The sequence below is a fragment of the Lipophrys pholis genome (genome assembly GCF_963383615.2).
Source record: "Lipophrys pholis genome assembly, chromosome: 11".
Taxonomy (NCBI): Eukaryota; Metazoa; Chordata; class Actinopteri; order Blenniiformes; family Blenniidae; genus Lipophrys; species Lipophrys pholis.
The window spans coordinates 10,684,890-10,700,158 of record NC_137631.1 but is presented as its reverse complement, the minus strand read 5'-3'; positions in this window follow the sequence as shown (position 1 = coordinate 10,700,158).

The window sequence follows — 15,269 nt, the reverse complement described above, 5'->3', positions numbered from 1 at the left end:
AATTGATATTCCACCACTCGAACTTAATATCGTGAATGGAGGGCCAGGTTCTATGAATCAGGAGGACAATGCGCTTAGCTTAGCAGCAAACTGGCACTTTGTGTGAGGTGTCTGTGCCCCAGAGGAGGAAGTTTCTAATGTGAGCCTCACAATTGTGTGTCTATAGAGTTCTAATGAGCTTCTGTGTGCCGAGTGAATGGCTGCAGGCCATTCACCATGAGAGCCCAATGAGCCAGCTCACTGCATCCATTCACAATAGGATCCAGGAGGAATGGGAGTGGCCGCGTGGAGCGACTGCACTGCCGGAGCAGTCTATAAAAGTTCAACATACTTATGACCGTGTTTTAAATAAGAGCACATTCATATTAAGCAGGACACATTCGAAACGATCTCAGTTTATCTGCAGTTTAAGCCGCTTTGCAATAAACAGTTTTTCCTTTATTAAAAAGAGCGATTTCTAAAATTATCACATGTGGCACGTGAGCCCACAACCTCGGTACATTGAGGATTTCAGGTATGTAAATGAGTTAATATTTAAAGAGGAATGACCATCATCCTTTTATGATTGAAAAACATTGGACATTGCTTCAGTAGCAGACTGTTGCTAATACTGTTACACCTGATCTAAATACGACTGTGACACAGTGTCAATAAAAGATGACCATCATGAGCTCCACAAAGCTGCTTCTTTATTAATCCAATGACGTTTACAATTGGCTGGCTGGCAAAGTTAATACACAAAGATGTATAAGCTACTAGAAAGGCCACATAACTTTTTTTTTATTATTTCTATTTAGAAAATAAAAAATAAGGGATCACATTTCAACTTTTTTTTTCTCTGCACAACATCACAGTTGGAAATCTGAACTATTATTTTTTAATACTGTAAGGCAGCCTTCAGTCAACTGAAGTGTGTCCGTCAGAAGTTTGTGTCCTATATTGTGATTTCCCGAAGAAATCGTGAGGCACAATGGTGACACTGTCTGTCTGACCTCAGTATTGCTCCACTGTGACAGGGCAGTTGCAATTCACTGTCCTACGCACAAGATGGCACTGAGAGAACGAAAAACCAACATTGTTTGAGTCACGTTTTGCCTTCCTATGTGTGATACTCACAAAATGTGTTTTGTTTATTATTACTGTCTAAAACAATTAAATACATCTTCAATAGAAGGAAAATAATCAGCCTGCAAGACAGCAACACAATTGACATGCTGTACCACCAAATGGACACTGGGTGGCAGCACCCTCCAGCAGCGTCACTCGGGGACCCTTGGCGAGCCGCCGAGCAAGTTGGGTTCATACTCCGGTTGAATGGAAAATGAACAGCTGTGTCCCTGCGTCGCTGATTTCATTACAACTTTTTCATTATTTACAGGTTGGTTACTCACACGCTGTGTTATTACAAATGTTAATAAGTTAATATGAATCCGCGGTGATGTGTTTTCTGTAAGCTAAATGTAGGTAATATGTAAGCATTTGAGTCTGTCTGTATACACCTCAGGAAATGGCGGCCGCCGTCCGATTCGACTGTTTTCTTTAGTTTATTTCTTTCGGCTCCACGACATTTGTGGGTTATTTCTCTGTGTGTGGCGCAGTGTTCAAGGGGTAGTAAGTTGGTGTTGCCGTTCAGATCAGGGTGAGCTACTGCTGGGGCCTCGTTTGGCAGCGCACAGGTTAATAACAGACGAAAGGTACACTTCAGTGCATTGGTTTTGGCGCCAATTTATGAGGCAGCCATCTTTATGATTATAGTTGCGTTCGGATTGTGGTAATGTAATACATTGTAGCTGCAAAGGGAATTTATTCTGTTGTATAAAGTGAACTCTTGCAAAATGTAGTTATAACAGTAATACTCTTGATGAGAAGACAGAGGTTTAAGGGAAGAAAGTGAAGACATGATTGATGAGAGACAGAAAATGTGATCTAAAGAGAAAATGTGTGTTTTGGTTTCATGCTACTTTTGATAAGTTATTGTTTAAGAAAATATGTCAGGAGACATTTACTGTCTGAAGACAGATCTATGAAGGATGCATTACTTCATGTTATCCAAGTGTGGATATAACTTGTGCTTCAATACAAAGCAAACAAAATAATTCACAAATGCAGTTATAGTGTTAAAATAAAGATGTGAATAAAGATATACTCCGGTTGAATGGAAAATGAACAGCTGTGTCCCTGCGTCGCTGATTTCATTACAACTTTTTCATTATTTACAGTGAACACCCATCAACGGGTTATCTATACATCTGCCAGCGGAGACCTAGCCGGGACCCGCTACAGATTCTTGGGGGCTCGTCCGGGATTCTTCGGCACCACCTATGGGATCGGGAGCCGAGTTGTGACTACGCTGACCAGCAACTAGGAGGGAGGAGTGCATCATCCAGCCGCCAACCAGCAGCCCTGTCCAGCCGAACTGCGCCAGCCGTGAGGGAGACGAGGAGCCAACATGTCGAGTGGTGAGAGGAAGAGCCTAGTGTGGGACATTAGGAAGAGCCTGCTCACCCTGTCAGCTGAAGAGCTTCTTCGGGTCGCCAGAGCGGTGGACCCAGTGTCGGATGAGGACGAATCAGAGCTTGTCGAGGAGGACCAGGAGGGATGCTACGATCACATTAACTCGTTTATGTACAGTAAGCGGTTACTGGAAACAGAGGACGAGGGTATGGTTCAGTTGCTGATGTTAAAAGATGCTATTGATGATGTAGTGAAATGTCGGGAGGACGAAATGTTAGTGTTAACTGGAAAGGGTGATTCTGAGCTACACACGGGGCAGAGTGTTTACAAGCTTGGTGACCAGGTTGATTTTCCTGATGGTTCGGTTATCATCCAAACACATCCTGAAATCACCACAGACACTCACAGTCGAATTCGCCACCCTCCTATTTCAGTCAGTACTGCATCACCTAGGGATATTGTGATACCAGATTCAGACTCAGTTAAGACCAAAAAGTTAAACGCACCTGATACAATGAACGCTGATTTGCTTAAAGCTCTTGCTAGCTACGAAGAGCTTAGTAAGACGCTCATACAGTACATACCAACGCAGGCTTTGCCACCACAGACCCATACTCCCTCGTCTTCATCTCTGCAAAGTCAACCAAGCAGAAACCCACCAGGGGAGCTCTCCTCTCAGTCGGCTTGTGAGGGGATGGTGTCCTTAAGGGAACTCAGTTACCTTCCCCGGAGAGAGTTCAAAGTGCAAGGGGGTCAGGTAGGTGATCAATCCTCAGACATCAGCTACAACAATGTTTGCAGGCAACTTGATGATGGCATCAGAGAAGGTTTTTCAGACTCAGAGATTGTCCGTGGTGTGCTCAAAATCATAAGACCGGGCATATTCAAGGAGATGTTGATAAACAAAGATGACATGACAGTGACTGAACTCAAGGGATTTCTCCAGACCCACCTGAGAGAAAAAAACAGCACAGAGCTGTTCCAAGAGTTGATGTGTACAAAACAGGATGAGAACGAGACACCACAACAATTTCTCTATCGCTTGATTGGTTTAAAACAGCGCATCCTATTGACCTCAAGATTGACTGACACTGACATTAAATACTCTGCAGCTACAGTACAAGATGTTTTCCTGCACACGGTGTACCAAGGCTTTGGACACAAACATACGGACATACGGAGAGAGCTCAAACCTTTGTTGACAGACAGTGGGATCACTGATGAGATGATTCTTCGTCATGTGATGAAAATCACCCGTGAAGAAAATGAGAGAATGAAAAGACTTGGCTCTTCCCGCCGACAGACTGTAACAAATGCGCACAGTGCACAACTCGAACCTGATTTGGGAAAGGGACCTAGTACCAGGTCGGAGAGTGTTGAGTCCAAGTCAAAACAAACAAAACCAGATCCCCTGAGAGACCTTACGACCAAAGTAGAGGAGCTTACCAGAATGGTTGAGACCATCCAGAAACAAAATCAACAACTAACCCACAATGGGCGCCAGTACAGTGAAAGTAGGACCAAATCTCAACGTGGAAAACCCTATGGTTGTCCAAGCTGTGTGGAACAAGGCAGGCAAGACTGTAAGCACTGTTTCATATGTGGGGAGGACGGACACCGTGCAGCAGGCTGTCTAAAACGACCAAAGAGACAGGGAAACTCCAACCGGCCACTGGAGAGGGACATCTAGTGACCGAGCCTGAAAAGAAGTCCCAATCAGAAAGTGAAAAAAATGACAAAACACGCCCTTTCTCACTCTCAACCCCAGTAATAGCAAGCACACAAAGTCATTACAAACAAGTATCTCAGCTCCCTCCCCAATCACCACGTGTGGCTAAAGCTGGAGCTATTGCTAGCTTGATTGGGAAACAGGCCCTTGTTCAGAGTTATCTAAATGGCTTAGCAGTCACTTCTTTGCTCGACTCTGGGTCACAAGTCAGTATAGTTAGCCGTGCCTGGAAAAATGAGTACGTACCTGACCTCAGTACTCACCCAGTTTCAGAGATCTTAGGGGAGGAGGAACTGAAAGTTATTGCAGCAAATGGTGGTCTCATTCCATATGATGGGTGGGTAGCTATTACAGTGAACTTACCAGGGAATTTGGACCCCAATCTGTCCATTAGTGTCCCATTCCTCATCAGCAGCTACCCCATAGATAGACCATTGATTGGCTTTAATGTTTTGGAAGTGCTAATTTGTGGACAACCAGAGAGGCTAACGCCAGTCCTTGCTAGCCTTCTTAGCAAGGCTATATCTGTTCCAAATGAGACAGCCGAAGCTCTCGTCAGCTTTATTCAGACAGCAAGGTCAGTCATGCAGCAGGTACGCTTAAGAACAGGTGCCAAGGATATTGTACTCCCAGCTGGTCAAGTGTCGTGGGTGAAGTGTCGGATTCCGTCCCAAATGGATGCCTCTACCCGGTTAGTGTTGTTCGAGACAGATGAGGACAGCCAACTGTCTGCACAGTGGGATGCAGGGACAGGTTTGTTTGAAATCCAGAACCCAACAAAGCCCTATGTCACCATTCCAGTTGGTAACAACACCAACCATGACATTACAATACAACGTAAAACAGCCCTAGGAATTCTCCAGCATGTTGAAAATGTTGTGGAGGCTGATATTCTGGACAAATCACAGCCTGCAGTGACTGCCTGCCAGGTCACCACCACTCAGATCAGCAACTCAGATCCACCTCTGTGGCACCCACCTGTAAACCTCGATCATCTTGAGGAAGAACAGCAGGAGGTTGCGAGAAAGATGCTTCATGAGGAGTCAAACGCCTTTGCAAGGGATGGGAATGACCTTGGCTGTATCCCAAATCTACAAATGGTGATCAACCTAAAAGACGACGTTCCTGTGCAGAGAGCGTACACATCCATTCCCAAACCATTATTTAAAGAAGTTAAAGACTACATTCAAGACCTTCTGGTAAAGGGTTGGATCGTGAAATCTAGGTCTTCCTATTCAGCTCCAGTTGTATGTGTGAGGAAGAAAGACGGCACTCTTCGTCTTTGCATAGATTATCGTCTCCTAAACCAAAGAACCGTGCCAGACAGACACCCACTGCCGCGAATACAGGATTTGATAGACACGCTAGGTGGATATTCAATGTTCAGTATACTTGACCAAGGGAAAGCTTACCACCAGGGATTTATGGAAGAAGGATCACGCCATCTCACTGCCTTCATAACCCCCTGGGGGTTGTACGAATGGGTTAGGATCCCATTCGGACTTTCTAATGCACCTGCAGCTTTTCAGAGGAGCATGGAGGAGATGCTGGGCTCTCTGCGAGACGAGTACTGCATTCCGTACCTGGATGACCTACTATGTTTCTCCAAATCCTTCAGTGACCATGTGGAGGTGATTCGCAAGGTCCTCAAAGCGCTGCAGACCCATGGGGTGAAACTACGGGCGGAAAAGTGTGGGATGTTCCAGAAAGAGGTTCGCTATGTGGGACGCTTGGTGTCGGCTGAGGGAGTTCGAATTGACCCCAGAGACCTCGAGGCAGTGATGGCTTTAAAAACCAAAACACCCCAAACAGTTGGTGACCTCCGACGGGTTCTCGGCTTCCTGAGTTATTACCGCTCCTACATACAGGACTTTGCTAAAATAGCAACACCATTGTATGAGCTGCTCCAAGTCAAGTCCTCCATGCCCCAACCCCCTCTACGTCACTGTAAGTCTAAGGGTCCGCAACTTCCGTCCAAAACACCTATCAAGTGGGAGACGGATCACCAAAGAACCTTGGAAAGGCTTGTCAGTATGCTGATCAAACCCCCAGTCCTCGCATACCCCAACTTTGAGGAACCATTCGTCCTACACACAGATGCCTCCGAGAAAGGGCTGGGCGCAATCCTCTATCAGCGACAGTGTGGAAAAATGCGAGTCATTGGGTATGGATCACGAACTCTGACACCTGCAGAAAGAAACTACCGACTGCACAGCGGAAAACTTGAGTTCCTTGCTCTGAAGTGGGCAGTGTGTGAGAAATTCAGAGACTATCTCTTCTATGCTCCACATTTCACCATCTACACGGATAACAATCCGCTTACCTACGTCATGAGCACTGCAAAACTCAATGCAGTTGGACACCGCTGGGTTGGAGAATTGTCAGAGTTCCACTTCAATATTAAATACAGACCTGGAAAAAACAATATAGACGCCGATACGCTCTCACGTATTCCACTCGATATCGACAACTATGTGGCGACATGCACGGAGGAACTGTCTCAGGATGTGCTGCATGCGACTTGGGAAGGTGGTAGAGCAGCCCAGAAGAAAGATGTAGCATGGATAGCTGCACTGTACACCTCTGCTAATGTAATGCCACAGCCTCATTCACTCTTGCCCGAAATAAGTCAAGAAGAGCTGGCAAAAGCCCAACGAGACGACCCTGGGATAGGGGAAATAGTAAGACTGAAAGAGACAAATAATGTTCTCACTGATGAGGTCAGAAGGTCAGGGAGTGGTCTCACTCGCAAGCTCTTTCATGAGTGGAATCAACTACATTTAGAGAATGGAGTTCTGTACCGTCAAACACAAGAGAGGAAACAGTTAGTCCTGCCCAGCCAGTATCGGTCAGTTGCTCTAAAACATCTCCATGACGACATGGGACACATTGGCACAGAACGTGTGCTCCATCTGGCCAGAGAACGGTTCTATTGGCCACACATGAAGAGATGTATAGAGGAGTATGTGACAAGAAAATGCAGTTGCATAAAACAAAAGAAACCCACCACACATGTACGCGCGCCAATGGGTGGCCTGACCTCTGCTTCCCCTCTCGATCTGGTTTGCATAGACTACTTACATCTGGAGAAAAGCAAAGGAGGCTACGAGTACATTCTGGTAGTAATAGACCATTTTACCAGATTTGCTCAGGCTTACCCAACCAAAAATAAATCAGGACAAACTGCAGCTGAACGGATATACAACGACTACATACCCCGTCTTGGTTATCCAAATCGTCTCCACCATGATCAAGGGCGCGAGTTCGAGAACGACCTTTTCCGCACCCTTGGACGGCTGTCAGGGGTCGGACACTCACGAACATCCCCATACCACCCGCAATCTAACCCCGCTGAGCGGTTCAACCGCACACTGCTGCAAATGTTACGGACACTGACAGACAGGGAAAAAGAGAGATGGAAGGAACACTTGCCACAAATGATACATGCATATAACTGTACTCGCCACGAGTCCACCGGTTACTCACCTCATTACCTGCTGTATGGGCAACACCCCCGTCTCCCCGTGGATCTGTTGTTTGGATTATTGGGAAACGCCGAATCAGTAACACACATGGGATATGTGGAGAAATGGTCAAAAAGAATGACTGAAGCATACAAGATTGCAAACAAATCCAGCCTGTCGTCAAGTGCAAAGAACAAGTCCTACTATGATCAAAAGGCGAGGGGCGTGGTCCTCAAACCAGGAGATCGAGTACTGGTTCGAAACATGGGTGAGCGAGGTGGACCCGGTAAGCTACGCTCATACTGGGAAAAGAGGATCTATGTGGTGAAGGAGCAAATCTCAGACAATCCTGTATATGTCATTCATCCTGAGGGAGACCCAAATGCAAGGAACAGAACCATACATAGGAACTTGCTGTTGTTAGTAAATGACCTGCCTGTTGAAAGCCCAGCACAGTCAGCTGACACTGTCTTAACACCCCGTCAGAGACAAAAACAACCTCAACAGAGGGCAAGCCCTGCCGACTATGGTGGTACACTGGACACCGATGAGGAGGATGGTGAGTGGACAGGAGGTTATTGGTTGAGAACACCTGTAACCAGGACAGTGCCTGGTCAGACTCCAAGGGGTCCAACTTTGACCCACAAAGAATGTCCAAATACATTACCGACGAGGGGGACCAACCCTAGTGATACGGATGAGACAAACCTACCTGAAAGAGACAATACGCACACGGATGAGACAAACCTACCTGAAAGAGACAATACGCACACGGATGAGACAAACCTAGCTGAGAGAGACAACACGCACACGGATGAGACAAACTTACCTGAAAGAGAGAATGAACAAGGCATTCCTGTAAAAGACGATAAACATAGCCCAAATGACAGAAAAAGGGATTCAGTCGGTAATGAATCGCGGATTAGTGAACAACCTGATGTCACTTACCTACGACAGCCTGGAGAGGATGAGCAAAATAGACAGGCTGAACAAGTACAGGAGGGAAGACTAAGTGGCCACCCTTATATGACTTGGCCCGCAGAAGAGGCACACAGAGAGATGAGGAGGTCGACCAGAGAGAGGAGACCGAGACCAATGTTCACTTATGAGTCGCTGGGCCAACCTTCAATACAAACCCATGTAAATCCCATCTCCTCACAGATTACCTCTACCCCCCTATCTTTCATGCCACACATGGCCAGACAATTAGTCCTCCCTGCACCTTGCGTGCCACAAATGTACATGCCTTACACATATTACATGCCAGTCACCGCACAAGTTTATTAAAAGAAAGCAAAAGGGGGAAAGAAAAAGGAAATTTTTTTTTTTTCCGTTGTCATAAATGTCTGGAGCCATTTTTGTTTGTCGGGGTGGATGTGATACTCACAAAATGTGTTTTGTTTATTATTACTGTCTAAAACAATTAAATACATCTTCAATAGAAGGAAAATAATCAGCCTGCAAGACAGCAACACAATTGACATGCTGTACCACCAAATGGACACTGGGTGGCAGCACCCTCCAGCAGCGTCACTCGGGGACCCTTGGCGAGCCGCCGAGCAAGTTGGGTTCATACTCCGGTTGAATGGAAAATGAACAGCTGTGTCCCTGCGTCGCTGATTTCATTACAACTTTTTCATTATTTACAGGTTGGTTACTCACACGCTGTGTTATTACAAATGTTAATAAGTTAATATGAATCCGCGGTGATGTGTTTTCTGTAAGCTAAATGTAGGTAATATGTAAGCATTTGAGTCTGTCTGTATACACCTCAGGAAATGGCGGCCGCCGTCCGATTCGACTGTTTTCTTTAGTTTATTTCTTTCGGCTCCACGACATTTGTGGGTTATTTCTCTGTGTGTGGCGCAGTGTTCAAGGGGTAGTAAGTTGGTGTTGCCGTTCAGATCAGGGTGAGCTACTGCTGGGGCCTCGTTTGGCAGCGCACAGGTTAATAACAGACGAAAGGTACACTTCAGTGCATTGGTTTTGGCGCCAATTTATGAGGCAGCCATCTTTATGATTATAGTTGCGTTCGGATTGTGGTAATGTAATACATTGTAGCTGCAAAGGGAATTTATTCTGTTGTATAAAGTGAACTCTTGCAAAATGTAGTTATAACAGTAATACTCTTGATGAGAAGACAGAGGTTTAAGGGAAGAAAGTGAAGACATGATTGATGAGAGACAGAAAATGTGATCTAAAGAGAAAATGTGTGTTTTGGTTTCATGCTACTTTTGATAAGTTATTGTTTAAGAAAATATGTCAGGAGACATTTACTGTCTGAAGACAGATCTATGAAGGATGCATTACTTCATGTTATCCAAGTGTGGATATAACTTGTGCTTCAATACAAAGCAAACAAAATAATTCACAAATGCAGTTATAGTGTTAAAATAAAGATGTGAATAAAGATATACTCCGGTTGAATGGAAAATGAACAGCTGTGTCCCTGCGTCGCTGATTTCATTACAACTTTTTCATTATTTACAGTGAACACCCATCAACGGGTTATCTATACATCTGCCAGCGGAGACCTAGCCGGGACCCGCTACATATGCAGACGTCACCATCTTTGGTCGGCCTGTCAGAGCAACTGCAGCGTGAAAGGAGTTGAAATACAACCCAGTATTATTTTACATATTTAATGTTAGACAACAATAAAGCGTACAATCCCATATTAACAGATCATTACAGTTTTCAACACAATTCATATTCATGATGGTTTAGTGGCCGGCACTAAAAACTCACGTTTGAAGGGAAATGGTTACTGTAAAATTGGCTTATAAGATGAATGTATGTGTGTGTAAGTGGTTCCCTGCCTCAGTGTGAGCCCTGACATGGTCATACACCCTGTCTATGTTGTCTGTATTCATAAACCACTGACACTGGCTCCAGCAAACCTTCTTAAGAGACTTGTGGATGGGAGACAGGAAATGTCAATTTAACGTGACAGTATTAACTAATGAAACTCAGGAGAGCCTTGCTGCATTCATATCCATTTCGTTTATGGTTATGGTATGCCTCTAATGTGTAGTTCGAGACAGAAACGAATCAGAGTTTCATAGCATGTCAGTCGTTTGGTTGTTTTAGAGATGAACGGAAAGACTCCCACTGTCCCCCTTTCTTTGCCCTGAGAGATTGAGTGTGTGCACATGCACAGCAGGAGAGTAGGTGGGTGCTGGCACTAGGCGTTTATTACTTTTCACTCTTTCCTGAGCGCACGCTTTAATGACGCTCGGTTTCCTGATGGCACTTTAGAAAATGACAACTTGTGGGCAATGCAAAGTAATTACATTTCCTGTGTTTGGACCCTGGAGAAAGTGTGTATTATTAATAATGAAAAGGGGGCTGGAGGCCCTCAAACACAGCGGTGTGACACTGCATCAAAAGCCACAGATTAGCCTTGGGTTTTTTTCACAGTGGTTGTGTATTAGATTCACACTGTGGATACGTGATGTACTCGAAGCATTTTTTTTAATTATCTATTTTGTATCAGTCATAATTAAAAGAAGACATGCTATTGGCATTGCGAGGGATTATATTGAAGGGGATGTACATTGGTCCGACAAATATGTTGGTGTTAATCTGTGGTTCTCAGGATTGATGGATCTCAGCACGACAAAAGGCTCTGGATTTCTCCCCAGAATCAGATCTGCTGGCACCCAATTGTCAGCACTACTTCAGCAGACTAGCACAGCCAGCAAAAGACTTTCCCTGCGATCCAGGGATTGGCGGGAGACTGTTGTGTACTTAGGATTGTCTCTGAACAAGACTCCATGAAACAACTTCAATTCATGTCCATCTGGCAGGAAGTTTATTAGGATTCAGGGAAAATGTTACCGTTTATCATCCTAAAAAAAAAAAAAAAAGAAAAAAAAGAAAAGTCATCACTGTAATGGCATGGCTGCTGATAAAACGGTTATGTTTCAAAATGGTAATTGGTCCCAAGGATGAAAAGGATGCAAGGCGAACAAACAAATATTTCTGTGCTCTACAAGACAGCCATTTAAATGACCGAGTCACAATAAATAGCCAGGCACACTAAATTTTGATTAATTTCTATACCAATGACTAAAATAAACATTCCTTATCATGTGACTTAAAAACATGAAGTCGTGGCGCTCAATGGAGTGACCCCAACCTGAGAATAGTACAGTGCTTTCAGGTAATCTGAATGACGTAGCTGGTATTTTTGGAATCCAGCTCTATTCTTCACCAGGACGGGGAAGACAGATGGTCTGGAAGAAGAGTAAGGGAAGCCATCAATGTTGAACACAATCACACATTCATAAACAGGGAAGGGGGAGCTGCGACACCTCTTATATAGCGCCGTTTCACACCAATTTCCACTTTAATTCACAGGATTCTTGAATCCCATGATGGGTGAACGACCTTGACAAGTGATTTGACCTTGTGTAGCGTCAGCATGGACCTAATTGGTTTGCAAGAGGCCGAACGCTTCACTGCTCAACATACGTACAATATTTGAAAAGCTTTTTTAGAAGAAAGCTGCCAATGCAACACTACCCACAGCAGTTACAATTATATATTTGAACAATGTTGGTAATTGTAGGAACTGAACAATTGTTTTTTTCCAAGGCAAAACCACATCAGATCTGTTGTGTTTTATCACCCGACAATGTTCACTGCGGTGACAGTGGATTTTTACAAAATGCCATTTAAATGAAATAAAAGAAATTGATTCAATACATTTGTCACTTCTAGACAAGTACAGTATTGTAGTCCCATATTATCAAGGTGTCCAAACAAATGCATAAGAAGTCTTCAATTGAATGAAACTGCTGCAGCAGGATTACGGGGGACTCTTCATCGCCTTCCTGTGAAAATTAAGAATAGAATTTGTTTTTTTTCTGGTAACGTCTAAAGCTCTTGATAACCAGGCTTAAAGAACTGTGAGCCACATATTACCCCAGCAGAACAATTGATCAGAGTGCTGGCCTACTGGACGTTCATGTGGAGCCAGTTCCCACTATAGGTTAAGGAGGCTACTTTGAAGGTTATGCTTAACTCTTTTCTATTTCATAAAGCTTACAGGTAGAGCAGGCCCTGGCCAGTTTGGACCATTTTCTGTTTAAGCTGATATAGGTTTAGACTGTTGGGAGACCTCCTGCCCCCATCATATCCACAGAGAGTTGATCTACAACTTTGTTATGATAATCTGTCTTTGGTCTCTGTCCTTTTCTTTTTCCTCTTTTCTCTTTCTGTCCCCTAATAAGCTATGGTTATACAGCGGTAAACATATACTTCACAAAAGAAAGCTATAAGAGTCATTTCATGGTCTGTTTCAAACTCTCCAACAAATGCTCTCTTCCATAAATATGATCTCCTAAAGCTTCCTGAAGTGAATCTTTATCACAGCGCATGTATTATGTAAAATGTTGTTAACAGGTGAAATACTAGATTGCGTGAACTCATTCCATGATACTCACCTTCTCACCACCTCCATATATTGCCTCATCTGTAAATACCTGTAGAGATCTTGATTGTTTGAACGATATAATTTTTAAAATCTTGAAAACTTTTAACGACTGTTTATTTTAAAATCACCCAAAATATTGCTGGTCCCCCGTCTCATCTGCTGAACCTCCAATCTATTGTGTTGGGTCTATATGTCAACACTGCTTGTGCAATGTTTCTCCACAATATTATCATGACTTGAAGTATTGTGACTTCATCAGAATTGTTAACAAAAGGAAAATATCTTATCACCTTTTTAACATTTGACAGTAAACTAAATATGTTGCTCTTTCCTCATGTCTTTGAATGATACTGTGGACATTTCATATGTAACACAGATTTGTTTTGTCTTTATAGTTTATGTGCACATTTCTTATTCCTTAATAATTCAATGTTTTTGAGGATAGTGGGAAATCTTTACTGGTGTAGCCTCACGCTATGCTTTGTTATAATCTGAGCATGTGGCTGTTTCGATATCTGTTGTATTTTTCTAATCTCCTCCCGCAATATGTTGTAAATGGGTAATTGAAAGCATTAGTGTTTACTTTGTACGCCCCCCAGTTGAAAATTACAGGAACCTTTTTTTTCTAAATGTTTGATGATATACAAAATCCCTTAAATGAGCTGTTTGCTGTAGCCCTCCCAGTCCAGCAGAGGGCAGCAGTGGCGCAAAAGCGTGATGAATACCACAACAGCGGCACTTCCTGGTTCGACGGAAAAATAAAAAAATACACCATACCGAAAGACAGCAACGGCGTTAACACTGAGTGAAAAGACAGTAAATTTCAAGGACTCTACAAACAAAATCTGTGGTTTTAAAGGAAGGTTGCGAGAAGTAACCGCTTGTGTGCCGAGGAGTCAATCGGTGAGTTTTATTTCTAAGTGGTGTATTCATGTGCTAGCTCACTTTAGCTTAGTCCAAGTACACTCCTGAAAAAAAAGATTGGAAACATTATTTCAGTCATTATTCCTCCTCTTTATTAATACTAATTGGGGTAGTATGAAAAGCATCTTGTAATGATCATGCTTTTGTAGAATAATCAACACAGCAAAATGTGTCGCGCCTCAAACAAATGTGCCAAAATCTCCTGCAAGCTTCTTCTGTTGGCTTTCATTCTGGTTTTGAGCTGCAATGCTGGCAGGTGTGAGACTGGCACCTGATTAGCACCTAATTGGGTCCTGCAACTTTGTTGAGTTGGTGTTGCTCCAAGCATCAACACGCCACATTTGACCCTTCATGATAAGGCCTGTGCAGCAGGGCAACTGGAAGCTGGGGTCAGCCATGGTGCCATGTCCAAACTTAGGACCAAGTTAAAGTCAAAGACGGACCAAGACGTGGGCGTCCCAGGAAGACAACGCCACAAGAAGTCCGGTTCCTCTCCCTTGCTTCACTGAGGAACCGTAGGTCCTCTCAAAGAGATTTACAAACAAGATTTGCACAATGGTACCACAGACAGACCTCTGATCGGACAGTGAGGAACTTTGTGCTTATAAGGCTGCCAGGAAGCCTGCGATAACTGGCCTTCACCGTCAGGCTCTGGTGTCGACTGCACCAACGGTGGAACCTAAGACATGGTCATGTTCAGTGATGAATCAAGGTTCTGTCTGCGGAAGCTGGATGGCTGAAAGATGAAAGTACTGACACGGCGTGGAGAACGCTACACAGATTGCTGCACAGATTGCGTGACATCTTTCAATTGGGGCAGTGTGATGTTGTCGGGCGGTGTCTCTCACAGGCAAAACACAACTTGTCGTCACCAAAGGCAACATCAATGCAGTGAAATATCAGAATGAGATTCTGGAGCCAGTGGCAATGCTGTATCTCCAGAGTCTGGGACCTACCTAACTCCATCCTCTAGGACTACAACGCTCGCCCCCGCAGAGCCAGGATCATCATAGATTACCTCCAGAATTTGGGTGTGGAGAGAATGGAATGGCCTGCCGCGATTCCAGACCTCAACCCAATTGAGCACTGGAATCATCTTGGTGTGCTGCATGTGCCAGAGTGACCAGGTTAAGTTGGTGACCAGCATGAGGAGGAGGTGCCAAGCTATTGTTTCTGTGTATGCATCTTCCATGCTACTGAGGTCTCTGACAGTGTCAAATTGATAATGTGAAAAAATGGCCAATATGTGTTGATTTTT